Source organism: Rhynchophorus ferrugineus, unplaced genomic scaffold (genome assembly GCF_030347505.1).
Source record: "Rhynchophorus ferrugineus isolate W39M unplaced genomic scaffold, kcgeb_rfMv2 rfM2, whole genome shotgun sequence".
Classification (NCBI taxonomy): domain Eukaryota; kingdom Metazoa; phylum Arthropoda; class Insecta; order Coleoptera; family Curculionidae; genus Rhynchophorus; species Rhynchophorus ferrugineus.
In genome coordinates this window covers 237,297-263,632 of record NW_027472581.1, presented here as the reverse complement: position 1 = coordinate 263,632, position 26,336 = coordinate 237,297, and the positions used below count along the sequence as shown (strand labels likewise).

The 26,336-nt window shown below is 31.4% G+C and overlaps 1 protein-coding gene across 1 annotated transcript in view; it reads right to left on the bottom strand.

Moving 5' to 3' along the window:
- The window catches only part of LOC143190888 (uncharacterized), a 161,364-nt gene that overhangs the window by 93,898 nt on the left and 41,130 nt on the right, over nucleotides 1–26,336 (bottom strand). The window lies entirely within an intron of this gene.

The window sequence follows — 26,336 nt, the reverse complement described above, 5'->3', positions numbered from 1 at the left end:
GAACAAACTGAAAAATGAATAAACACGAAGATAAAGGATTTATCCATCGAGATCCATAGGGAGAAAAGGAATGAAAAGTAAAAAACAAATAAAATAGGAACTAGGCGTAGAGTGATTCAACACAAAGCAGCTAAAAAGCTTCTTTGTAAGCAGTTATTAACTTTAGAAGCGGGTATTTCTTTTCATGGGTTGTTAAGTCAATAATTCTGTTAAATTTTCATTTCATGAACCAAGCATTGTAAAATAAGGGACATTATATAAGGGTATATTATATAATATTATTTTTACAAAATCTATTTAGAAACTTATTAATTCTGCATGATACCGATCATGCATGGGCAACTGCATTTTTAGAAAGAAACCCGAATTTTTAACGAGGTGTTTATTTTCGTATATGAAGATTAAGAACTCCAAATTAATATATAATTATTTATTGACGCGTTATTCCAATCGCTTTCAAATAGAATTAAATAATTCTGCTGTTGATAATCTACTTCGCAGAAAATAAAACTATGACCCTAAACCACCCTTCCCCCGACATCTTACTGTTGTTAACGCTATATTGATTAAGTCAACATAATTAAATTCTGAATACATTCGAGGGGTTTCTGTATATGTTTTGGACCGTATACGCTAAATCCAGCCTTTTACCTAAATAAATACTTAGCTTGCCATTTCAACAAAGACAAATATTGAGTTGTCGAAAAGATGTACGCTCCTTCTAGCCCAAATGACGATGAAAAATGAATACTTGTAAAGGCGTATTTTGCAAAGTAAGCATTCTCGGGAAGCCTTCTCCGACTGATTTATTTATCGCCTTATTTTTGTTCTTCTTTTGGAAATCGCTCTAAAATGTATAGAATTTTCTGTGTTGTATACCGGAAAAAGTAGATGTTTCTTATTTTATAAATGAATGTTTCTGTTACTATTGTGCGATTACAGAAGTAACCTCTTAAAATTATGAATAAATTATACATTTACTATTTGCAAGTGAACTCTTACAGATACAGTTAATATCGTAAATTAAAGTTTGTCAAAAAGAAATCTACAGAAATATCAAAATTTTAATTAGTTTAAATATTAAAAATATAAATATAGTTTCGCCGAGAGGTGTTAAAATATCTCTTAATATGAAAAATATAAGTTAAATAAGATTGATCAGACTAATCAATTAATTAACATACCAAATCGAAATATGACCAATTTTGCCATTCTCTAATAATAATACTTAAAGTCAGTCTACATCGGTAGAAAATTAATTTGTGCCCAGAAAACCTGAATTAATATTTTTTAAACTTAAGGTTAAATACATTTTATTGAATTTATACATGAACATCAGAGCTGTTTTATTTTATATATGAAATATTTTTTTGTTCCCTCTTTTACTACCTGGTTGGCAATTTATCTGCTTCTATAGAACATCATTATTTTAGAAATAGTTCATTTTTTACATCTTTCATATCAGATGATTTTTATACCGGTGAGGTTTCCAGGAGATACATTACTTTGTTCTCGCAACTAAAAATATTTTCTTTTTCACATATGGTGGAACTACGAAATAAAACTTTTGTTAAGAATTTATAGTCAATTTATATTTCTTCTGTTAAGCTCGATGTTTGGCTTCATTATATTACATTGAAACCATATATGTCTTTGTGTAACTGTACTGTAATAAGTACAAAATGTTTTAAGGGGACAATCTACGTAAGAAAATATTATGCCATCTTTTAAAATAATGTACTAAAAAAATTAATTTGCTAACAAACGTATTGAGAGATATTGTAAGAAATTAAAGAGTAATAATTACTGCCTAAAAAATAGCACATATAAGTTCTTGACTCTTTATATTGTATTATGCTGTATTTAAAGGGTTTTACTGTATATTTTAGGTAGAAAATAGGATAGCCTCAAATATTTTTCTCCAATTTTTTTCTGACTAAATACCTGGATAACTAGAAAGAATGAGAAAGATGCTAAAAAATAATTGTTGAGTACAGTGAGACCAATGGCTTATTATTTTAACATGTTGAAATTTGATACATTTTAAGATATGTGCATGTTCTGTGAAGTTTTTCATTTTATTTAGTATCAATATTTATAAAATATATGAAATTGTTTCAATAATTTCCATTTTTTGTGAAATTGTCATGATTGATCATTTTATCGGTGTTGTAGATTCGTTTCTATCTTATAATCCTTGACAACTCTGCTTATGTTGTCTATGTCTATTCCGAAAATTAAAACAAAATATAAAATTTAATTTGCCTGCAAAATTGTTCTTACCAAGAAATCTTATCAATATTTCATTAATCGGATTAAATAACGTACAAATTCGGCATTTAGATTTAATTTCTCTCGTCTGAAAAGGTCGCGGTATTAAATATGAACACGACGATTCCATTTTATTCTCTCGGTTTTGAGTATTTCATCTTGTTCGAAGCGTTCTTACAATAAAATATGTTAATAATCAAAATATTTTGGCGTATTTATCGTTTGAAAATCTTTGTTAATTAAACTCGTTTCTATCTTGTTATAAATTGAGTTTAGTAAATTTTACTGTACTTTGTCGTGTCGTGTGAGTGTCGTACTTTGTTAGTTTTTAATGTGTACGACGTTTAGGTACTGACGTTTTTAAAACTGCAAAAGAAATGGAGAAACTCTAACTTTGTTACGTTGTTCGAACTTTGTTTTGAAATATTGGAACGGAAATTTCAAAAGAAATATTTCTTTCTTGACAAGTTGAATTAAATTACTTTTCCTTCTGAATATTTTGTAAGTATTTGACACAAAAATGGACCTGTATGTTAGTAAAATGTTTAATGACTGGCAGACGCAATATTTCATTATTTAGTTATTTAGCAGCCAGTATAACAGCTCGGTTAACTAAAAAGTTAACTGTAGCAAGTTAATTCAGAATTAGACTTAATATATGGATCAGAGATCACCAACTAACGAAGTATGATTATTAAGCATTACTTGTTTAAGCTATCTGAATGGGAATCTAATATCGTACAATGAATTATTGTGATTTCTTGTTTTAAGTCAACTGTGACAATAAAATTGTCTACAATTTTTTTTTAGTTTATACATAAATGTTTACGCTTCTTCTCTACCATACTCGTAACATTTCTTGCTTATTAGTATTAAACGGCAACCGTACCGACAAAAAAATCGATTTTATTTTATAAATTCCACTTTTGTATGCTACACAGATTTCATACGAAGTATTGAGGTGGAAATATCAAGGAAAATATTCTCGCACGACGTGTTGAATAAATTCAGAAACACATTTTCATTTTATTTGATCTTATTTTACTCAGTTTTACTTCTGGCAATATTTTGAATATATTTTCAATGATAAGCTATATATATATACATATATATATATATATATATATATATATATATATATATATATATATAGTCAAACACGTTTAATAATAAAGAAATAGTGATAGTAGTTGTATGTCCCATATAAGCGTTTCTAGAGCAACAGTCCCCTTTCTGTTACAATAACTGTTCTTCTTAAAGAGAAAAATTATTTTTCTTTTTCGCTCTGTGTCTTAATTGACTCTTTCTTAACTAACCATTTATAGTGCTTTCCTACTATGCTTCTTCATAAATTTTTATTCAAATTCAACTAATAAATAATCACCATCTAAAATAATCGTATGCTTCTAACAACTAAATTACAAATTTTGAGTCTAAAGTACAACAAAAAAATTAAAAAGTAATATTTCTGATTAAAATGCTTAACTAAGTGATTTTCACAAACCTCTTCTGAAGTCAGCTTTATATAATTATAATTGCTCAAAAAACCAGTATCGGAGTCGGACGAGAAATGATCAGGAATATATGGTAAGTAGGGTTATTAATATCTGTATGATCTATCTTGGTCGTGATAAAAGACAATACCTATGCTCTTCATTTTGACTATTTTCTTTATTCGCTTTTCTTTTATCTCATGGTAGACAATTCGTTTTTAATTTAACCCAACACAGTCATTTTACTTTCTTTCAAGTTAAAAAATAAAATATTATACTATAAACCTTTGAAATTTTCACGTTGAATGTGCAATATTTTTTTAATGAGGAAACAAATGCCTAGAGTCAAAGGAAATAATTTAGAATGTTTAATGGGCTTTGATAATTATATCTTTCGAACCCGCTAAAAGTTCAATTGAAAAGTCCCCGGTCTAACATAGCAACACACATTGTTTGGCAAAATTAGTGGCATAATTCCCTTCAAAGGTGATACCTCGACGATCCTGCAACTTTTCGATACCATTTTTGTAGTACGATTTGCCCTTTGCTTCAAAATAGTCCTGTGTTTCGTCGATCACCTCTTCATTCGACGAAATTCGCGAGCATTCTTTCGAGATCTGAGGACAGGAAATAGCCACTGGGGGCCATATCTGGAGAATGCAGTGGATGAGGAAGCAATTCGAACGCAATTCATGGATTTTTGACACGGTGCATTGTCTTGATGAAGCAACACTTTCTTTTTCTTCAAACGCGGCCGTTTTTCGGCGATTTCGTCCTTCAAACGGTCCAATAACGCTATGTAGTAGTCGCTGTTGATGGTATTTCCTTTTCCAAGGTAGACAATGAAAGTTATTCCAAGCGCATCCCAAAATACAGGTGCCATAATCTAGCCAGCCGACTGTTTGCGTTTTCCCACCTTTTGGAGCGGGTTCATCGTGTGCAGTCCATTCGGATGACTGTCGATTGGACTTCGGAGTAAAATCATCGAGCCATGTTTCCTCCATTATCATATATCGATGCAAAAACTCGGGTTTATTATGCTTGATAATCTTCACACATTGCTTCGAATGATCAACTCGTCGTTGTTTTTGGTCAAAAGTGATCTCGCGCGGCACCCACTTTGTAGAGAGCACTCTCATACTCAAATATTCGTGAATGATATGATTTACGTGTTCAGTTGATATCTTTAGAGTGTCTGATATTTCATTCAGTTTCAAGTTACATTGTCATTCGAAATAATTTTGTGGATTTTTTAAATGTTAAATGCTCGTTTCACCAGGTCGAAACTTAACATACCAATCCTTGATAGTTGATTTTCCTGGGGCAGTGTCCAAAAACTCGGCATCAAGCCAAGTTTTTGCTTCAACTGTATTTTTCCCTTCAAAACCCAATATTTTATCAACACGCGAAATTCCTTTTTATCCATTTTTTTCACGATAACAAAAGTTGCTTCACTCAAAATTCTATAATTCACAAACTAATGAACCGACAGCTGTCAAATTTATATACGCATCTTGTCAGGGATGAAAAGATCCCGTCAGGCCGGGGACTTTTCAGTTGACTTGTTATATATAGTATGACTTCACTGAATAAGTTTTATGAGAGAAATGCGATTTTAAAATCATGTGTTAGAAGAAACCGAATAATTTTTTTCTGCAACATTATATCTGTAACTAATAAAATGTAAGAAAGCAAATATAAAGAGCGGTATAATATATGGCATATTTAAAATTATTATAAAAATATCAATTTTTTTTCTAAGAAGTTTCATTGTAAGAGGTTTTGTATATTTTTCAGAACACACTTGAGATATATGTACTCATATTACGTGTATTTCTGTATTCTTCCCCATTTCATCTTATGGCCTATTTCCTCTTTTCATATACAGCCTCTGTTGGAAACGAAGTACATATTTTGTGCAAATGGCTTCGTAACGACATTGTTTTATTTCCTGGGTATATTTACATCAAAATATATGAATATTACTTATTTTTATAAAGCTATATGAATATTATAATATGTGTTATTTAGTCATGGTATTATGTTAATATAAAATAATTAAGATAAAATAACATATCGAGAATATTAGAACGCGTTCGATTCGAAAGCTTACACTTCAAAAGTTTAAATAAAACAAAAATAATTGCATTGTTTATTTGATGCATGTAAAAATAAATACATTTTCATCATGTATCAAGTAATTTTTGGTTACATACTCATACTCTAAAGAATTTTTATGATCACATACCCGTAACAGAAATCATAAAAATGTAAAATGAACAATTTGTTGAAACCTTTGGATCGCGTAATAATATTTAATGTCTCTCTTTTGGCATCGTCTGCAGCTCAATATTTGTTTAAATTGCTCAAATTGTTATTTAGTTTAAGCTGAATGATTCCTACTTGAATTGTGGTATACAAGTTAGTGATAATGAATTAATGGAAATTTAAAAAAGTGTTTAAGTATACGTAAGAGTCTTCCAAGGAATCATTTTATATGGAATGTTTTAATTAGGACCCAATTTTAAGAAGAGGGAATACACTGAACTCTAAATTTAATTAGAACGTCGTACCTGACAGAAGAAATAACGGGCAATCATGATTCCCTCTCGATCGTTTCGATTTTAATAGGCGAAATGGAGTGTAGGTGTAAAAGGTTAAAACGCTACTGCAAAAAAGGAAACAAAAAACAGGTAAAGCAATAAAAACCAATCGATTCGAAACATTCGCTTATAGCGCCCCAGTTTGCGCCATTATTTTCATCCGCCAGTAGTGATCACATTATCCACTTTCAGAATTTCAAATCTATTTTAAGCTTTTATACAGAATGCGTGGCCTAATGACACTCTATTTTGATAGCGCGATGCGTTATTTTTCCCTTTGGAAATTGTTAACACATTTGACATGGTTCGAAGTGGAAAACCACGGGGACAGATTCCGATTTTTTATGGACGAATTTTTGAATTGCAATTTTCGCCGGGGGATTCGTAAAAATTTATACATAAAAACGGAAACAATGTTTGCGGTATGATCACAGCAATAAAAATAGGCTTCGAATTAGTTCCTCTATATGTTCTCAATTTAAAACAGTTTTATCTATATTAGTATATTGTGTATCAAAAAAATATCACATAGTATCGTTTATACATCAGCTATATCCAGCAAAATACTTTTAAATGATTGTTAATGTTAATGATGGATTTTTAAACAATAAACTTCTATAAACTTTAAGCCTTTTAAGTGCCTCATAAATGGATTATTAAATATGTGTGAAATATACAAACAATATTATTTCTTATTATCGGATATCATTGAAAATCGACAGAATAGCAGCTGTTGCTGCTGGAGCGCTTAGTTGAGCCATCATGGGCGGGGTAATTTCGACTCTACAGACAAAAGGGAGGCCAATAAAGTGAAACAGCCATTACAGCCTGGCTAAAAAGCTCGCCGAACTAACTAATATCATCAACTTCATTCTGAAGCTGCACACTTACCACTGGAGACAAACATTCGTCGCAGTTATCGCCACAAAAGGAGCCAAGTCATCAACTTCTGATTACAGACCTATCAGCCTATTAAGTTCCATCTCTAAGCTTGCTGAAAAAGCAATTCTCTATGCTCTTAACGATCTTATGAAGGCAAACATTATCATTGCAGATTTCAGAGATATTAAACATTCAGCCATTCATTAGGCCCCTCGGCTGGTCACAAAATTCAACTGTACTTTTAACAGATGTGAACAACTTATTTATCGGTCTTATCAAATTATTTTTTTTAATTTATCGAAAACCATCGACGCCAGAGTTCTACAAGGTTCTCCTTTTAGATATTCCCAAGGGACCACAAGTTGAGGCCCCTTTTTACGCGAACCACACTGCTTACATTGTTTCTTCAAGAGTAGCACTGCATATCCAGGGCAGACCCCAAAAACAACTCGATGAGATATTACGGTGGTTACATTTCTGGAGAGATAAACACACAGAAAATCCAGACCATATTCTTCCAGAAGAAGCGTTTAGCACTGAGCATTTCACGTTTTAAAATTGAGAACGCCCAAATTCCATGTCATGTCATTCCATTCCATGTCAGAAGAAGCCACCTGTCTCGATCTTATCTTCAACCGGAAGCTTAAGTGCCCAAATTTAAAGGTTCCTCCAGAAAGGTCAAGGTATTTTCAAGCTGGTGTTCCCCTCAAGGCAGCCCAGGGGCAGCCTCCGCATGTTTACCCTTCCCGGTTTCAGGCCAAAGAAAAATGGGTGGGATAATGTTACGGATCTATTGTAACATGTGATTTTGTTAAATGGGAACGTTTAACTGAGTGGAAGAGAGCAAATATTACAATCAAAACTAAAATCTGCCTCTTTCGAACGTTTATTTTGCCAATTCCTCAGTATGGCTCCGAGACTTGAATATTTCGCTCCTGTCTGAAACCATATTATAATTGACGTAATTCGTTTCATTTCAGAGGCGACAATCAGTGCACAGATGAGGAAGATATGAAGAGTCGGAGATTACAATGGTTTTGAATGGGATACTCAGCTTTGAAAAACATATGGATAAAGACTGTTAAAAACGATCTGAAAAATAAGAGATAAACGTTGCCCGAGGCTACAGGAGCTGAGGCCGATCTTCAACTGTTTTCAACAATGAGATTTAGTGAAGAATATTCGAAATCTTGCGGTACCAACATCAGCTTATTGATTGAGAGTGAGACACTTTCCCTTAACGCTGGCTTTCGATTGATGACAATAATTATGATCGTTTCACCTGGTTTGTGTATTACTACTTTTTGTTCTGTTTTCGTTGGCAAAAATAAAAAATAAATGTAGTCACCTTTTTATGTTTTGTTAGACAAATATTTTCAACGTTGAAACTGAAGCTACTAAAAATACTGTTCCAAAAATCCACTACACTTTTGCTAGGCCATATACCTAAACCAAGAAAAAATCCGAATATTGCCTGTGCTAGTCTTTCGTTTTTATTGAGTTTGTAATATTCTTGAGAGATATCAAAATTAATCAGATTCAAGTAAATCAGATTTATAATTATTCCAATAGAAATAAAAAGCACATTTCTGTAAGTCAGTATGTTTACTACAACACCGTTAACAAAGAGGCTGTTTTCATTTTAAATCCACTATTAAACAATAATGTTTCTATTTCAAATCTACCCCAAAGGATACAACGCTATTTCAGCATGTAATGACATCATGTAATAAAATAGAATTTGGTTCAAACGATCATTTTACGCCAATTGTTCAATAAAACCCAGTTATTTAATGATTTAATGCTGTTATTTCATAAATTAGTTATTAATAGAAGATATAAACATTCTAATAGTTTAGTGGTGACTTCACCACATTGAGATGCAACCAAATTTACATTTGTATTCACATATAACCTTGTCTTGGCCCACTAGTAATAGAACATTATAACCATTTGTAATGCAATCGAAAGGATATCGCAATGTTTGGTGAGACCTAGTAACAAAATAAAATTAGAGCCGGCTTGGTGGCGCAGTGGTAAAGGCGATGGGACTGTCCTCCTTCTGTTGCGATAGCCGCGGGTTCGAATCCTACTGGGGCATGGTCGTAAATTTATGTTTGTGATTGTTTAAAATTTGTGAATGTTCTAGGCAATACTGTAAAATCCGACAAGGAAAATGATCCCAGTCACGCCAGTAACCAGCCAGGCTAGGTAAGACCGGATGTCTTCTGGGATGATTTTTAAAGTTTTTAAAGATGTTTAAAGTCACTCGCCAGTCCATATAAACCCATAGTTGGTAAAAGGAGACTTTAAAATATATAAAAAAAAAATTAGGTGTTAAAGTGTTTTATCGTTAACTCCTAAAATATTATAAAACCAGTTTCTTCTTTACCTAATTTTTATTGAAGTAATGCAAATAAAACATAATATTTACTCTTATATTACACTGCCGTAAATCAAAGTTTCCCTAAATATTATTTTAAAGCTAGCGATTTGTTCGCTCTTCAACGCTGACGTATAAAATCGAATAAAGTTTGCAAATTAAGGTTTGTTGAAATTGCATTAGTTCAAGTCAAGAAAACACTTTTAGAAGCGCAATAATCCTAATTTATCATAAACTTGATTTCAATGCGAAAGCGTTAAAATGAACAGCACAGCTTGTATTGTTTCCGCTCAGCTTTTCTAATTTCCGCACTTGCATTTATTTCTCTTTCTTCAGCGGTAGGACGAGTGGGACCCGGAATAAAGTCGCGATGCTAGATAAAGCTCATTCAAATAGGCGATGCCCGGGCTTATATAAGAGCCTTTTTTAAAATTGGGCATAAATTTACATCGTTAATTTAGAGAGTTTTACTTCCTACTAGTCGTAGTTTGTTATATTTTCTTCTTCGGCAATAGGTACATTTTTGAAGGATGTGAACATTTATTTGCTCCCTTTTGCATTGTTTTTTTTATATTCAAAGTAAATTTATTCATACAACATCAAACACAGATGTGATATAATTTGGGCGAAAAAAACTAAATCAAGTTATTTTCACAAACCCCTTTTGAAGTCAGCTCCATACTATTTTTATGTCAAAATTTTAATAGACTGGAAGGTATGTGGACAAGGTTGATGCATTAAAATTTTAAATCCTCCCAAACTGTAAGGGATTTAACCACAGTCTTGATTTTGTAATTTTCCTATTTCTTAATTTTAATTTTTTAAATAGACTACTTTCAATTTTCGGTCATTTCTCTTTATATAGAGTTTTATATCTTATAATCGTTGATTGCATGTGCCTATAAACATTTGTTGACATTCTTATTTTTTACTCCAAAGTTGATATGCATATTTATTTAATGTTTACCAGCTGTTTTGTAACTGGTAGCATTTCTTTGAATTCGGGTAGTATGGATTCTTCCATGATCTTGGAGGATTATATATATATATATAACCGTTATTTATTGACGATATAAAATATTAAGGAAATACAAATAAATGAAAGGTACATCCAAACAAACCGATGGTCGGTTACTGAATGATCGAAAGTACCCTTCAATAATATCCCAGATAAATATCTCGGGGTTGCCAGATATATGTTCATACGTTTTTCGGAAGATTATCTTAGAAATATTATTCTTTTTTTTATTAAGAACGATTCATCACTCTATTATTAGTTTTACTCCCTTCTCTCTACATCATAATTTAAAAAAATAAAAAAGTAAAAAATAAAACTAATCGAATCTAAAAGAAACCTGAGACAAATAATGTATTCAATTAGTTTCGACAGTTCGACTGAAAGCTGCCTTTCTTGCAGGTGAGGAAATAAAGGTTTGATTAATTAATAACCTCCCTTTTCGGAAAAATTCTTCCCAAAAGGCACGATTCTCAGTAATTATTTCTAATTGGATAAAATATCTTAAGTTGCTGAGTTAATTAGGAAAGTCCCCAAGGACCTTTTTACATTTTCCCCCGTAATAAATTTAAAAAATATTTCCTGACAATTACTGTTTGATTGTCGGTCGACCTCGGTCTCGTATCACTCGGTCAAAGTGAAATATTTGCCGCGAATAAACGCTTGTTTTGGCTAGCTGTTAAATCAACAAACTTTACCAAATTACTTCCTTTGTGAGAACAGCAACTCCAATATTTCGGTAAACTACTGGTGCTGAGTGTTAAGCTTGTCGCATACTTATCGGAAACGCCGGAAACTCGGTCCAAAAGAAAACTAATTTTTGCATCGCGCCCTAACGAAGTGGAACACCCGGAAGTTTTTGGGGCAATTCGATTCAAACATGATTCTCATTTATATTAGGCTCGTAACAGTTATTGATTAAATATGACTCTAACATTTTTATTTGGGAAAAAGGAATTTATGTATGTATGCATCAAAACCTCCCAGCCAGTCCAAACCATATTAGTTGATGACAGTAGAAAGTTCAAGTGATGGTTTGGTTAGGTTCGAGTAGTTTTTAATGAAAAATTCATTCGATTTCTTCATCAACATCGCTTCCTTTGACGTCAAAGCGGATTTTGTTACTGTTTCACAGATACCCTCCGAACTTCGACAATGATATTTGTCGTACAATTTTATCATACGTAATCTATTCTTCATCGCTTGTAATTGTTCATTTCAAAAATGACTTGACTTCCTTTCATTTTCAGAGTGATTCATAAATGAAAATTCATAACTTTCGAGTTATTTTCGTATCCAATCTAATGTAACTTGTTCAAAAATATTTTATATTTGATATATAGTTTCGTCGAAATATTTTGACATGAAACAATTCGGTTTATCTCAGTTATTTTAAAGATTTTCATCATATTTCAATGATCAGCCGGCTAAGTCAAGGTATATTTTTAACATTGGAATTTGTATGACGAAGAAACCTATTTTGGCGTTCAGTCGCTGAATCACGTTCATCACCAAACGAGCAAACGCCAGACAATTTTACATAAGTACATGCTGCAATTTTCTCTTCTCGGGAGCAAAGAACCAAAGTATGACGAAAATTTTCTTTTGGAATCACCATTTCAACTTAGTAAATCTCTTATCCATCAAACATGCTGTATTATGGGTTCATTCGATAAGCTTACATTAAATATAAGACTTCTGTTAGAAATAACCGATATTATTTTTCCTCAGACACATTGTAGGGTATACAAATATTATTCGATCTTATAATAGAAGATTGCGTATTTATACAATAACATATAGAATCACTCTATAAATATTGGGATTAAAATATTTCTTTATTAACTTAAATATTTAATTTCTTATCTATTAATGTCAGGTCAGATTATGAAATTTTCGTAAAAAATATCGTAATAGTTAAAAAAAATTTAGGTTATAAATTATAAAACCAAGCAAAATAAAATAATCATTCCTTTAGTTTGTTTTCAACCTTTATATAATAATAATATGATAGTTAAAATAGGAATATATAACGTTTTATTACCTTTACTAATCGTTTAGAAACCGTATTAATATCTACATTAGAAAGAAGAGACCTTAATGATAAAAGTGCCTATAATGACCTTAATGATAAAAGTGCCTATAATGGTAAATAAAACACCGTAATAAAAGATAAAAGGAAGATATTTACGCCAAGTGACTGCCAGTTTTACGACCTTCGTGGTCAGATTTGCCACGCCTTCGTTCCTGTTAAGAAGTTTCTCGACCACAAAGCACCTTTGGGGGGCAATAGAAATGACTGACGTTATTTAATAATAAACTTTGAATACATATGCAGAAATAAATTTACAATATTAAATTGTTCCTAAGCTAACGAAATAGATTTAGTTTGTTCTGAATTCAAGATCTTTCCGGAAATTTCGGTTTAATTTTCCGCGAACACATTGAAATACTTAATACAACAAGGATTGTAATTTTATACCTAAAAAGTATAACATACATTTTGGGAAAAAGTTAATTCCTTTTTTCGCTATAGATCCAAGAATGTAATTCTTGTCTTATTTTGCTTTTTTAATTTTGAAAAGAAAGCGCAGCGCGGGCTCATTGAAAATTGCTGATTGTGGTGAGGAATCCTTACTAAACGCCACTATTTGACTAAGTTTGTTGGTTTTCATTGCAGAATCTCGAAGTTAAAGATAAACCTCGCCCAGGTCGACCAATCTGCTACTGCTAGTAAATCTCTACTGTTATTAACTAAATTGATGGAAACAGGATTGGCAAAAGGATATTAATCAAGACGCATTTATTAGTGTTTTAGATTTCTATGTGCAAATTCGCTTTTTAAATCATGAAATGTATTTCCATATAATTATTTTACTTGCTTGCTTTTTTTGTACTAAAAAAAATTTTGTACGAGAGTTTTCGAACACAAATTAATTTATAATAACTTACTTATAATTAATTTATAAATACAATAACAAATTATTTTCTTAACTAGTAGACGGAAAGTTATAAAAAAGCAAACAAATAGCAGTAAATTTGCGGAAATGAATGCTTTCAATACGATTAAAAATATGTTCATTCCATTTTGTCAGGGACACGTTCTGCAAAAGTATTAAATTGAAAGGAAAAAATAATCCGAGCATTGGACGTTATTATATGCTTCAGTGAATAAAGCTATTTGATTTTGTAAGAAATTAGGGTCATGCTGTACTGCGAATAATGGGACTGATGAAAACATTTATAGTTGAGTAGTAATTGTGATAATTAATTTTAAGACTCGTATATGATAATTATGTTACCGTACCGTTGACAACAAGAAAATGTGTGTATTTTTTCTACAAAAAATTAGGATTGCTGTAATAATTTTCTCTAACCATGTAATAATCTAATTTTGTAAGCCCAGAAATTAAGAAATAACCGCTGGGTGCTAAATTTGGGGAATACGGAGAAAGCGAAAGCAATATATACCAAATTTATTGATAAAGAATGTTTTTAAAAGCCGAATTACATGTTGAATGAAAAAGAACCCGTTTTTTTACGTATCAAGGACTAGTTTCACTTTACACACTAGCAAAATATTCTTAGCTTCTTCAAAATGATAAATAGAACTTAATTATGTTCTCCGATTTATTATGGTTTCCTAAGTAAATCTTGAAACTTGTTAGCTGTTTATATTTTAGGACTATCCGTTAGTGATGCATTAGTAACATTTAGACACGCAAGACTATTAACTTTTCTTGAAGTTAAAAAGTCTGCGAGGTGCTAATATGTCGTACCATACCAATAACCCTTACCATAATGTTCAAAATACCTAAAAATAATGATAATATACGGCAATGGTATACATTTTCCTCTTAATTCTATATTTTCTTAATAACAATATTTACGAAACATATTTTTATCTTTAAACATATTATTAACGGAACAGATCCCATATTATCGTTATGTTTATATTTTTCTTAGGAGAAAAGGTAATTTTCAATTCAATTTTGAGCAAGTGTTTCGAATGGGCGACATGCGATGTTGGTGCAAATATTCCGCAGTAAAATCGAGAGAAGTAAGCTGAATATTTTAAGTTAATAATCCGATCTAGAATTTTATCCCAGCTATTTTTGCAATTGTCGTCCCGTAGGACTAAAAGCCAGTAGTAAATGTGCTTTGCAAGCTGGCGTTTGCTCTTTAAACAGCACGTTCTTTATTTATCCGGGACCCATGTGACCCTGAAAGAGTTCTCTAACCGAAACGAAAGGATAGCAAATCCGGTACGATAACAATAAAGTTCCTAGTTACAGAGTGTATATGTCTCTTTTCTATAATTTGTTAGATCATTCCAGTGGCTTTAGATGGAATATGATGAAATTTGTTTGTTTTTACAGAAATATTTTACAATCGTCCAGACAGACGTTCTATTTTACATAGGGTAAGTTCTTGGTGAACATGATATTGAAATCAAAAATAAATTTATGTGATTATTGATAAATTTATCATTCATCATCATCATTCATCATCATTCATTTATTGAATTCATCAATCATTACTTTTGAACTCCTTAAGTAATGTATATTTAAAGATATACGTGTTAAAATCTATCGGATTAGCGTCAACAATAAGTTTTTATAAAATATTATACTCTTCAAATAGAATGTAGAAAATAGAGTGGGAGTTCGATAAATTAATATATAATAGCAGAAGCGATAAATTTCGCACCATTAATTTACATCAAAGTTAGATATGGTCAAACAATAAGCACCTGTCGATAATCGATTTAGTTTTCAGCTTACGACATATTAGCACCTCGTAGACTTTAACTTCAAGAAAAGTAATAGTCTTGCGTGTCTAAATGTTACTAATGCATCACTAACGGATAGTCCTAAAATATAAACAGCTATAAATCCTATCTAGGATAAAACAATAATACATCGATATGATTTGATCTTAAACCAAAAAAAGGCTTCAAACACAAAATGGTCAATTAATATCCAAAAAGTAAAAAAATCAAGTTAATTTGCAAAGGAATCAAAGGAAAGGAATATATTGAATGTTGAAGTGCTATAATTATTTCATGCTAGAAAATTCGTATAGTTAAAGAATAAAAAAATTTAGATGGTGTCCCTCTAGATAAGTGATACTTGAGTTTAATATTCTATATAAGGCTTAATTTATTAATTTTACTTGAATAAGAATTAGTGCAATTTAAGTACCACATATTTAGTATTAATTATAACGTTAGTTATATTAAAAACAAACATTCTTAAATCCTAAAACCACACTAAAATTAAAAAGGTTTTCATTAATTTAAATCAATTTAACCTTAATGTTCCTATAAAAATCTAAATCGCTTTTTTTCAATACTAATTAAAATAAGTTAAAAATAAAACACTTAATATAAATGAATATTTTCTATTAAATAAAATACACGAACGGTTATCCATTTTTGTCAGGATCCTCCGGTAGGGAAGAAAGCGTGGAATAAATGACCTTCGGTGACTGTCTGTGGCTTTTTAGCCGGTTCGTTTTTTATTACCCTCGGGAATGGCGACTGTGAAGTAAGGCTTTTTGGGGTAATTAAAAATGCAAACTAGGGTTCGGGCTAAAATATTATTTTTATAAATAGATGTGAGTATCAACATATATCAAAAAGTGAAAAAAAAAAACAGGAATTCTTTTTAATTGATATTTATGCTTTTAATTGAACTGGTCAGACTGATTTTGGTTTGATTAGCAACTAACTGAAGACTATTTCAAACTGTTATTATAATTCAATACTTCCTGACGTAAAAAAATTTTTTAACAAATTAGGCTTATTTGTAATTACGCAAACAAATAATTTGTAACAAATTGAATGACCTTTTTTAAACTTCTAATAAAATGGATTTTTAAAAAGAGATATAAGGTAACTAAATTGAATTTCTACAGACTTTTCTTTCCATCAACCACTAAACTCAACTCGTGTATAGAACAACCCAGGGACTCTTGCCATAGAGTCCATGCAGTTTGTTTATCGCTGGCTTTTCCACCGGTATACACATCCGAGGATATACGATAGTTCTGACTCTGGCAGTATCAGCACAGAATCAATGAATATGAAACTAAGAAATATCATGAATACCTTTTTATATTAAAAGCATGGTTTCAAGAGCGATAACTATATGGGGGCAGCATTTACATCGGTGATGTCGGAAGGACACTTCAGGCTCCCCGTTTCATCGAGTGTATTGACGGCTGCGATTCAATAAGCTGCTTAAAGTGCCTCCAACCATATCTACCTCTACAGCCGTTAGTGTTTATCCGTGAACTAACCTCTAAATTGGAAAGGAGCGGCCAAACTATCCCCTTTATGTGGCTCCCTTCTCACTGTGGGATCATTGAAAATGAAGGAGCGGGTTATTTAGCCAAGAAGAGGAAGGGATCACTTATTGAAAATTTCCTCTTCTGGAATAGAGATATTATGGGATCTAACAGAAAACAACAAGCGTTGGGTGGTGAAAAAACAGTATTATGAAGGCCTTAACAGCACTAACATCAGGAGGCGCAACTTAAACTGATTCTCCCGTCTCAGAATCACGTCAATGCAAACTGACCCATGAATTTCTCGTTAAGGGAAGAAGTCCAATACTGTGCGTCGAATATGGTTCCTCACTGTCAACCAAACACATATTAATCGAATGCCGAAGATATAACTCGCAAAGACGGTTGGTCAACCTGGGAGAGACAATGGACCAGTGTCTTAAGCTGGAGAACCTGGACAAGCTGATTAATTTTCTAACTGTAACAGGACTATTAGAGCTATAATGGTGTGCATCTATGTAAGATAATGCATATTCGTTTACATTTTTTGTATCTTGTATCCTACTCACTGTCATGGGTTATGCTACCATTATACTGTAGCATTCATATATTTATGCGTCTGTATGCTTTTACAGATTTTGCTTGTCATCTCGCAACGTACTTGTAATTACATTGTATACTTTAACTGATATGTATTGTATATTGTATATCTGTAAATATACCCTAAATAGTCCCGGAGGCTGATGGGTCTATAAAATACAAATACAATTAAATAAATTGAATTTCTATTTCTAGAATATCTTTCATAATAATAAATGCATATTCAATTCCGTATTATCTTTTCATTCCGTAGATTATTTGAGATTGGTTTTGTTACTATTTGAAGAAAGCTTTTCGTTAAATGCGTTTTATTATTAGCTTTTTAAATTCGATATTTACACTCCAAATAATATTATATCTCTCTGTTATACATTAAGTTGTATCTTAACATTATTTTATCAATACAGAGTTCACAGAAAAAAATGTGTTCTGGACATTTTCTGTATCATTTATCTATCTAAAAGTAATATTTCACTTAGGATAGATATTGCTAGTTTTAGTTATTCTTGAAAAATATACAGAATAGTAAATTGCGCAGCCTTTTTACAAATTCTGAAGTCAGACGATGGCACAAACAAGAGTGTGTGTACTAATTAATTATAATAAACTAGTTATAAAACGTCAGACAAGTGCGAGCTACAGCTTTAACATCAACATTTCCAGAACGAAAACAACTAAACAAATTATGATACCTTACTCACTCATTACTATAAATGCCACAAAATTTTGATTGAGCCTGCAGTAAAATTTTTTCATTTCAGAAGTAAAAAACCGAATATCAGAGAAATGTCCTTTTCTCTCTATTTTCAAAACGCTACAATTTTTCACTGGCTGTTGTCAACGAATGACGTTATGTTTACATGTACATTTCAAACGTGTTAAACATGATTTCATTGATAAACTTATTACGAGAGATATGCGATTAAATGAAAAATCATTGAAATTACATGACCAACCACTGCTACTTCAAAAATAGAATCATAAGCAATCGACAATATGTTGCCATTGGACTAAGACTTGCACCTACGGTAATTCAAGTGAAAATATTTCTCATAAACAATAATAATATATGTAAGCTACGCTCTATGGATAATAACTCAACAGATGAAAAACTCTTTTTACTATTTTAATAAATTAAAAATTTATTATACCTATATCCTACCTAAATAATTTATATCTATATCTATTAACCCAAAATAAAACACACCCCAGATATTGTAATAATTATTTCCGTCAAGATCTGAAAGTTGAGTTTGCATACTTTGTTGGCTCGCAAACATGAAAGTTATATGATTTTTATTCGCTCGAGATCTTTCCACCCCGATCAAATTTCCCTCCTGATTTCACCTTTGGATATTTATTAGGTTTCGTTTAGAAGTTATTTTAGGTAAATTATTTTAATATATAACTTGATATACTGTTTCAAACAAATTTGTATGGTTTACAGATGAATCATATACACTTATTCATTTATTTATACATACTGTGACTTTACTCTGTTAGGTTTAAAATTTAGTTCACCTCAATTATTATCTAAACTAAGCTTACTGTTTTAAACTTTTTTCTATAAATAGCACTATTGAATGATATCATATACAGTAGGTATCTTTCTGTCGTTCATAAAGTAATTTTGACATATAAAGGAAACAACAGTATTAATGAATAAGCATTATAAATATAAAGGCTATAGTAGTGTTTATTGAAATATGAATGAAATATTGAATTATTCGAAAACTTTTTAAACAAAGATATGGCATTCAGCATCATGCTACAAATTCCTTGACCGATGTTCGCTGATGAAAGCACCATTTTTACTGATATTGATGTTGAGGCGTCTAGTATTCTTCAAGATATAGTTCACACTGCAGAAGTATATGGCTTGAGATTTAATAATGAACATTTTAAGAAATATAGAATGTTGTTGAACTGACGGATGCTATTGTAAACAAAACTCAGATACTTGGAATCACTAATACAGGCGAGGAATCAGCGAGGTATCTACTGCTGACGTAATACCCCGAATTGATCAAGCTGCAGGAACTCTTGCCTATTTAAGATGGCGCATGTGGAAAAGAGGGAATGTTACACTCAAGACTAAACTTGCTAATTCTTCTGTATGGCTTTTCGAATGCGATGCTTCAGGCAAATTTATTATTTGCACAGCTGAAGAACGAATTAACAGACGCATATTACAATGATTTTAACATGTCTGTCGAATGAAAAGTTAAGGAATTCTTCCTAAACTTCTGGGGGAAAATGATCTTTTGGGCGAAAGACATGCAAATCTGAAAAATATGATACTAGCATTGTCCGAGCCCAGAATAATTAGTAAAGTATGTTCGTAGTTCTGTGACACCACCAACAACATATTGGTTGAAAAGAAGACCCTTTACTCGAGCGCTGGCCATGGATTGATTACGAGGTGGAATAGAGTAGATTTTAAGAGTAGATATTCGTCCAGTAGCTTAAAGACGTATAGCAAAACTAACTATTAAGAATCGGACTGTATAATTATAGGAACATTTCCCTTAACTCCCAATAATTGTCGTTTGTCTTTATATCCTCTAACTCTTCAACTTTGTTCCTCTCATCCTGAACGTTGACATTTCGCTGTTAACGTTCATTTTATCTCTACCAACATCGTATCTATACACACTTTGTTTGTAATATATTTTACTTTAATTTATTTTATGAAATTTTATTTGTTGATATAAACATTTGTGTTTGTCCACATCCTTTGTATGAAATATCATGTTCTAAGCATAAAAGCACAATTGCATAATCACGAAATAATGATAAAATCGCCAAAAGCGACAAAAAAAAACACGTAGATATATAACAAAAAAGTTCCAACATTTTCTTTTAGAGCTGACACACATATATATTACACATACAATTTATGCAGGAAATTGTTAGTTATACTATTTAAGCAGGTATGTTAAAATCAATTATTCAATTCAATTTAAAGTAACTGCTGTTAACTATGCCGAACTTCAATGCACATGAATGTTCCATTATACAATTGTGCAAGTCAAGTTGAATATTTTAGGCTAACAGCCCAAAGTGGAAATTTCACTCCGCTATTTTTGTAATTGCCTCCCGCAGGACAGACAGTCAGAAGCAGATGCGCTTAGCAAACTAGCATGGGCTAAACTGCAGGTTCTTTATTCATCTGGGACCGCAATGACCCTAACAGAATTTTCAAATGGTAATGTGAGCAGAGAAAATCCCGGCATCGCAGCCGTAAACTTTCCATTTAATTATTTCGAACGTCTTTATTTTGTGATATATATTATTGTTCTTGTATATAGTATGCTAAAAATACCGTTTCAGCTTACATATTGCCTTTAATATTACCCAAAAAACTCGTTGTAGCCTTTTACTAATAAAAATATGCTATAAGTTTACAAATTCTAAAATATAATTAATCGCTTTTTATCTAAACTTGTAATAACTCTTAAATAGTTCTGATAATACGAGAATGGCCAAAAATAACTCAAAATATTAAATTAAAATTAATTAACTCCGTTTAATAATGTTTAACATACTCACTTTTCGTTTTAATATTGTTACAAATGTAAAATTGGGGATTTTTCTTCCTATTTAAAATTACCAGCCAGTATTTTGCGATACAACGTTGCCACCATTTTATTTTAAAAATTACGCGACCGGAGTTGATTTGAGTGCGACAGAAACGATGAATAATCTACCATATTAAAGATTTAGAGTTGGGAGCTTGTCGGCCGGAGGCTACAATATTTTTTTTAAATATATTTTAAAGTCTCCATTTTACCAACGAGTGTTTATCTGGACTGACCCTACTGTTTAATGTTGACTCCGAACTACGGTCATCCGCATTAAGCTCACCGAGTGGCCAGTGACCAACTTAGAGACCATCCCAGAAGACATCCGGTCTTTTAAGACATATAGACATTTAGAACTACAAGCACAAACATAAAGTACATCCATGCTCCAGCAGAATTCGAACCCGCGACTATCGCAACAGTATCTGTGCCTATCAAGCTGGCCTATAATATTGGTTTATATATTATTTGTCACCGATCTGACAGCTGTTCCTGATTTCTCGATTTGGGCCTATTTCGTTCTATTGCAATTTATTTATTTGTAGCATATATTATACAATCATCTTATGCCCAAAAATTCTTCCTCAATATGAGGTTTAACTATATCAAATTTCAAGCCCATCACTGCTCCCTCTAGTTTTCCTCAAAAAGGAAAACAAAATTTTCACTAAGTTAATTAATATATAGATTTACTCTTTTGTTTTCTGGCCATTTCATTACTTATTAATGTATACGTTTCCTATGTATCGTGTGAAAATAAGGTCGGAGTGTGCAATATTTATAAAAAGTAACAATAAGCTAAACATTACAAATAAACAGTAAAAAGTAATAATAATGGCTGGAGGTAAAAATAATTTCGTTTTGTATTAGGCGGTTTTATTCATATAAATTTAAAACACTTATCAACTACACTTATAATTTTAATTTATGAACTTTTGTCATTATTTTGATAAATCGATAATTCGGTTACCGTAGAATCTTTCAGATTTTCGTTCGAAATACTCATTTAAATAATTTTAAGTATCCCTTTTTGAAGTCAGCCTAACACCATTTAGAGATTTTCAAGAAACGATATTCGCACAGAAAAAAAACTGGGCTATACTGTGGATGTATATTAACACTGTACATATATTGATTAGTGTCTCAAATGTATGCAAATAAATTAACTTTAAAAAACATGGGAAAAAACGAAATTGCTTTTTCTCCAGTCCCTTATTTTTTTCTATAGAAATATGAACAGTAACTAAACGTACTAATAGAGCTTTTCATTAAAAAATGACGTAATATCTTTGACAATAACTCACGTTAACAGCAATATTTCAAAAATGCACTACTTAACTTCCTTTCACGCTCTAAGCTCCCGGCACTATTCTATTTGGCAATACAAGCGGTCCATTATTTATCCTTCGTAACTAGCCAAGCGGCGTCTCTACTAGCTTTACTCGGCCAATATCATCAAGTTTCTAATAGCTTTAAGCCAATTTGCCCCAGTTCGTTTCAAATTTTCTCTATCTATAATACCTTATATCGTATTAGTATACAATATATTGCCTCTAATAATATTTACAGTTAATGTGTACATAATATTTTGTTTCTTAGTCACTGAAAATGACTCAAAGCTGACTGGGTTATGTTGATTTTAAGGGCATGGATTGATTGCAACTTATTAGCATCGACCTGATGCTACGGATAATCCTACAAGAAAAAATCCAACACAGTTAAATCCGACAATTCGGCTACCTTACGATTAATGGAATTATTAATATTTGAATGAATATTGTAATATAGAAAACTGCGTATATTCTGGAAGAGTTTACTGGTGTGGGTTTTCGTACCTATTTAGTTTAAAATAGCAACAGTATCGCTATCATGTTATGGGTATCATACTAATTTAAATCTTATTGTGAAAGATTTTCAAAATTTTGATATTCTATTGTACTTTTTCGACTTAGATTTTTACTTTACATGACGACGCTCACTAGTTGAAACATTAATCTGATACGTTTTTGTTTTTTTTTTCCAATATTCAGCTCAAGCACGTTAAATGTATTCAATAATAACTTCTCCCTCTTCTTTTGGATATGTTTTGATCCTCCGTCTTTTCAGAACCATTAATATCACTTTTCCTATGAAGTACAATATCTACGAGCTTTCTACATCTCCTTAGACCATTTGTATAACAGTTTCGCTAAGTTAAACAAGAATTTTTTTATTTACACGTCTGTTTTTCAAACATTATTTTAGCATAGATTTGGATACATTTGGTTCCTTCAACAACTAAAATATATCTTCGGCAAAATTAAACCATTTAATTGCAATGTACTGAATATTACTATGTTCCACGATCTGTATTCTTTGCATAAGCTATTGACCTTTTTAAATGGGCCAGCTTAAGGAGCAGCATTGCCAGTAGCAATTTACACAAACTTTAGCCCATCCGGTTTACTTATCCCGACTGATGGATACTGATTCGGATACGAGAGCTCTCGGTTTCTAATTTGTGTAAGTTGCCTCAAACAATTGAACTTGTCTGAATTATGAAAAGCTTTTAATGCGATATCTGCAGAGTATTTGACAAACAAAATCCGCTCTTTGGTCTTCCATTAACGTCGAAAATATTCTAGCTACCTTCCGATTTAAAGGTATTTGAATGTTAAACAATTTTATTCATAGTGTTTAGTTTCAAATTTACCTATTCTATAGATCTTTTAACTATTTTATTTGGAACTGCCTCCTTGGATTTAGTTGTTAATTACCTTATTTATGCAAATATTTAGTGACATATAGCTCTGTTTTTGTTTTTAATAAGGAGTCCTTAAGATGTTCAAATTCACAATATTCGCTGAGCAAAAAATAACATTATTTTCCCGGCCTAACCAATATTTGTTATATTTTCCACATTCTGCTGCATAATATATTTGTTTCAATTCTGATTTGGTTAATGGCATATTGTTGAAATGTGGTAATACTAATTTGAATTTGTAAGAAAAAATTGAATATAAGTATTTATTATACATAAATATTCATGTATTCTGTCTACCATTAATTTGATCTTAATTTACTCCCTTGTAATTTAATTAGGCTGTTTTATTAAGAAGCTGTCAGGCGACGATGTCACATTGTAGAGGATATAATTAACAAAATAAGCAACCCATAATTGCTGGATAATTAAAACGAGCAGACGTCATTCTCCCACGTTTCGAAAGAGGATCAGTGAATAGCTTCTTGATTAGTACCAAACTTCGGGACGTCTTACATTTGTTAACACAAAATCCCTCGCACCTATAAAAGTTTGATCAAAAATATATATATATATATATATATATATATTCATTTCGTTTCATTCATCAGCAATTTTAAAGTGCCAATAATGTGTGCTTTTCATACAACATTAAAAAATTATATTATTATATTACAATTATATATATATAAATAATATACACAAATATATATACAAATATATATATATATATATATATATATATATATATATATATTTGTAATATAATAATATAATTTTTTAATGTTGTATGAAAAGCACACATTATTGGCACTTTAAAATTGCTGATGAATGAAATGAAATGAAAATAAAAAAAAGATGGACAAATTGGATTAAGAAGTAATTTGTATTTGTCGAAAATAAGACCATGTAGGGTGTTGAAATAAATGGTGACTATTCTTTTAACTGTAAAGCTTAGACCGAAAAATGTTTTTATTTAAAATACTGTGTCGGCTTCAGCTTCTTTGTAATATTAGCTCCATCATAAAGGGTGATTTACTAATTTAGTTAGTAATTAGTTTATGAAAGATATTTCTGAATATGTACCTATTTTCCCCTAACACTAAGCTACACTATACCATTCGAACCAGATAAAACGTACGTAGCTCCTCGAGTTCATTTCTAATGGTTTCAAATTTTCTATCGGGAAAAGGAAAATAGTAAGCTGAAGTTCCTTTTATGGCGGGCGATTTGTAAAGTTTGAAACTCAATCCCATACTAGGAACTAGACAAATTGAAATAACATGGGAAAACTGAACTGAAACAATTTACCCTGCTGTATAAAAAGCCTGTATCCAATTGAATATGGGTGAAAATATCTTGAAAAGTATTTCTTTGTACGTATTCTTAAGTGATTTCGATCAAGAGTTCCTTGGACTGTAAATTAATTTAGGGCTTTTCATTTCTTCGATTAAATATCTTAATAGAAGCACATGTAAGTATAAAAAAGTTGTTAAAAATGTACATATCTAAATATTTACTGCACTACATATAGTCATACAAAGTCGTAAGTGTATATTATTGTATTATTGTTGGCTTCTTATACCATAAATCATACTAAAGTTAACTATCCTGTATTTTTTCAAAAACAGATAATATACTTTATGATGTGTTCGGCTATTTTAAATTGTTTCCTTATATAACATATGGAGCAAAAGTCCCGTTATCATTTTGATTGCGCGCCATCTTGGTTATGTGACGTTTAGCTCAGTTTCGCTTTAACCATTGTGTTGTGTAGACGTCTAAATATTATTATGGATAAGTATACGCCACAAGAACAAGCAGAAATAGTGACAATATTTATTGAAAATAATCGTTCCATTATTGCCACTCAGCAGAAATTGCGTCAAAAATATCCTAATCGTTCAGTGCCACACAAAATCAGAATTTATCGTTTACATGCGAATTTTCGACAGTACACAATAGTCATGCAGAGTCTTCAGAAACACCAATTCGGAGACGTGGTTCCCAGTTACACATTCCTGCACACAATTTAAGGCGAATTTCGAAAACTGATTTGAAAATGTTCCCGTACAAAATTCAGTTAGTCCAAAAATTTCCACCGAGAGATCCTGATCAACGAATTAAGTACAGTAATATAATGAACTTTAATATAAGAAGTTTTTTAATATTAAGAAATAAAAGTCAGCTCGTTATCGAATGACGTTTTTCCATGAAGACTAATTTTGCGAAGTAGCGATTTAGCATGGCTAACCACATCTCCGGATTTAACAGCACCTAACTTTTTTTGGTAGGGTTTTCTAAATCAAAAGTTTATGTAAATAAGCCCCAAACGATTCAGCATCTTAAAGATAATATTCGTCACGAAATTGAATAAATTAAGCCTCAAATGTTGCAGGATGTCATAAGAAAGTTGCGAAAGCGAATCGCGGTCACCATTTAGACAATATAATTTTTCAATCATAACGGTTATT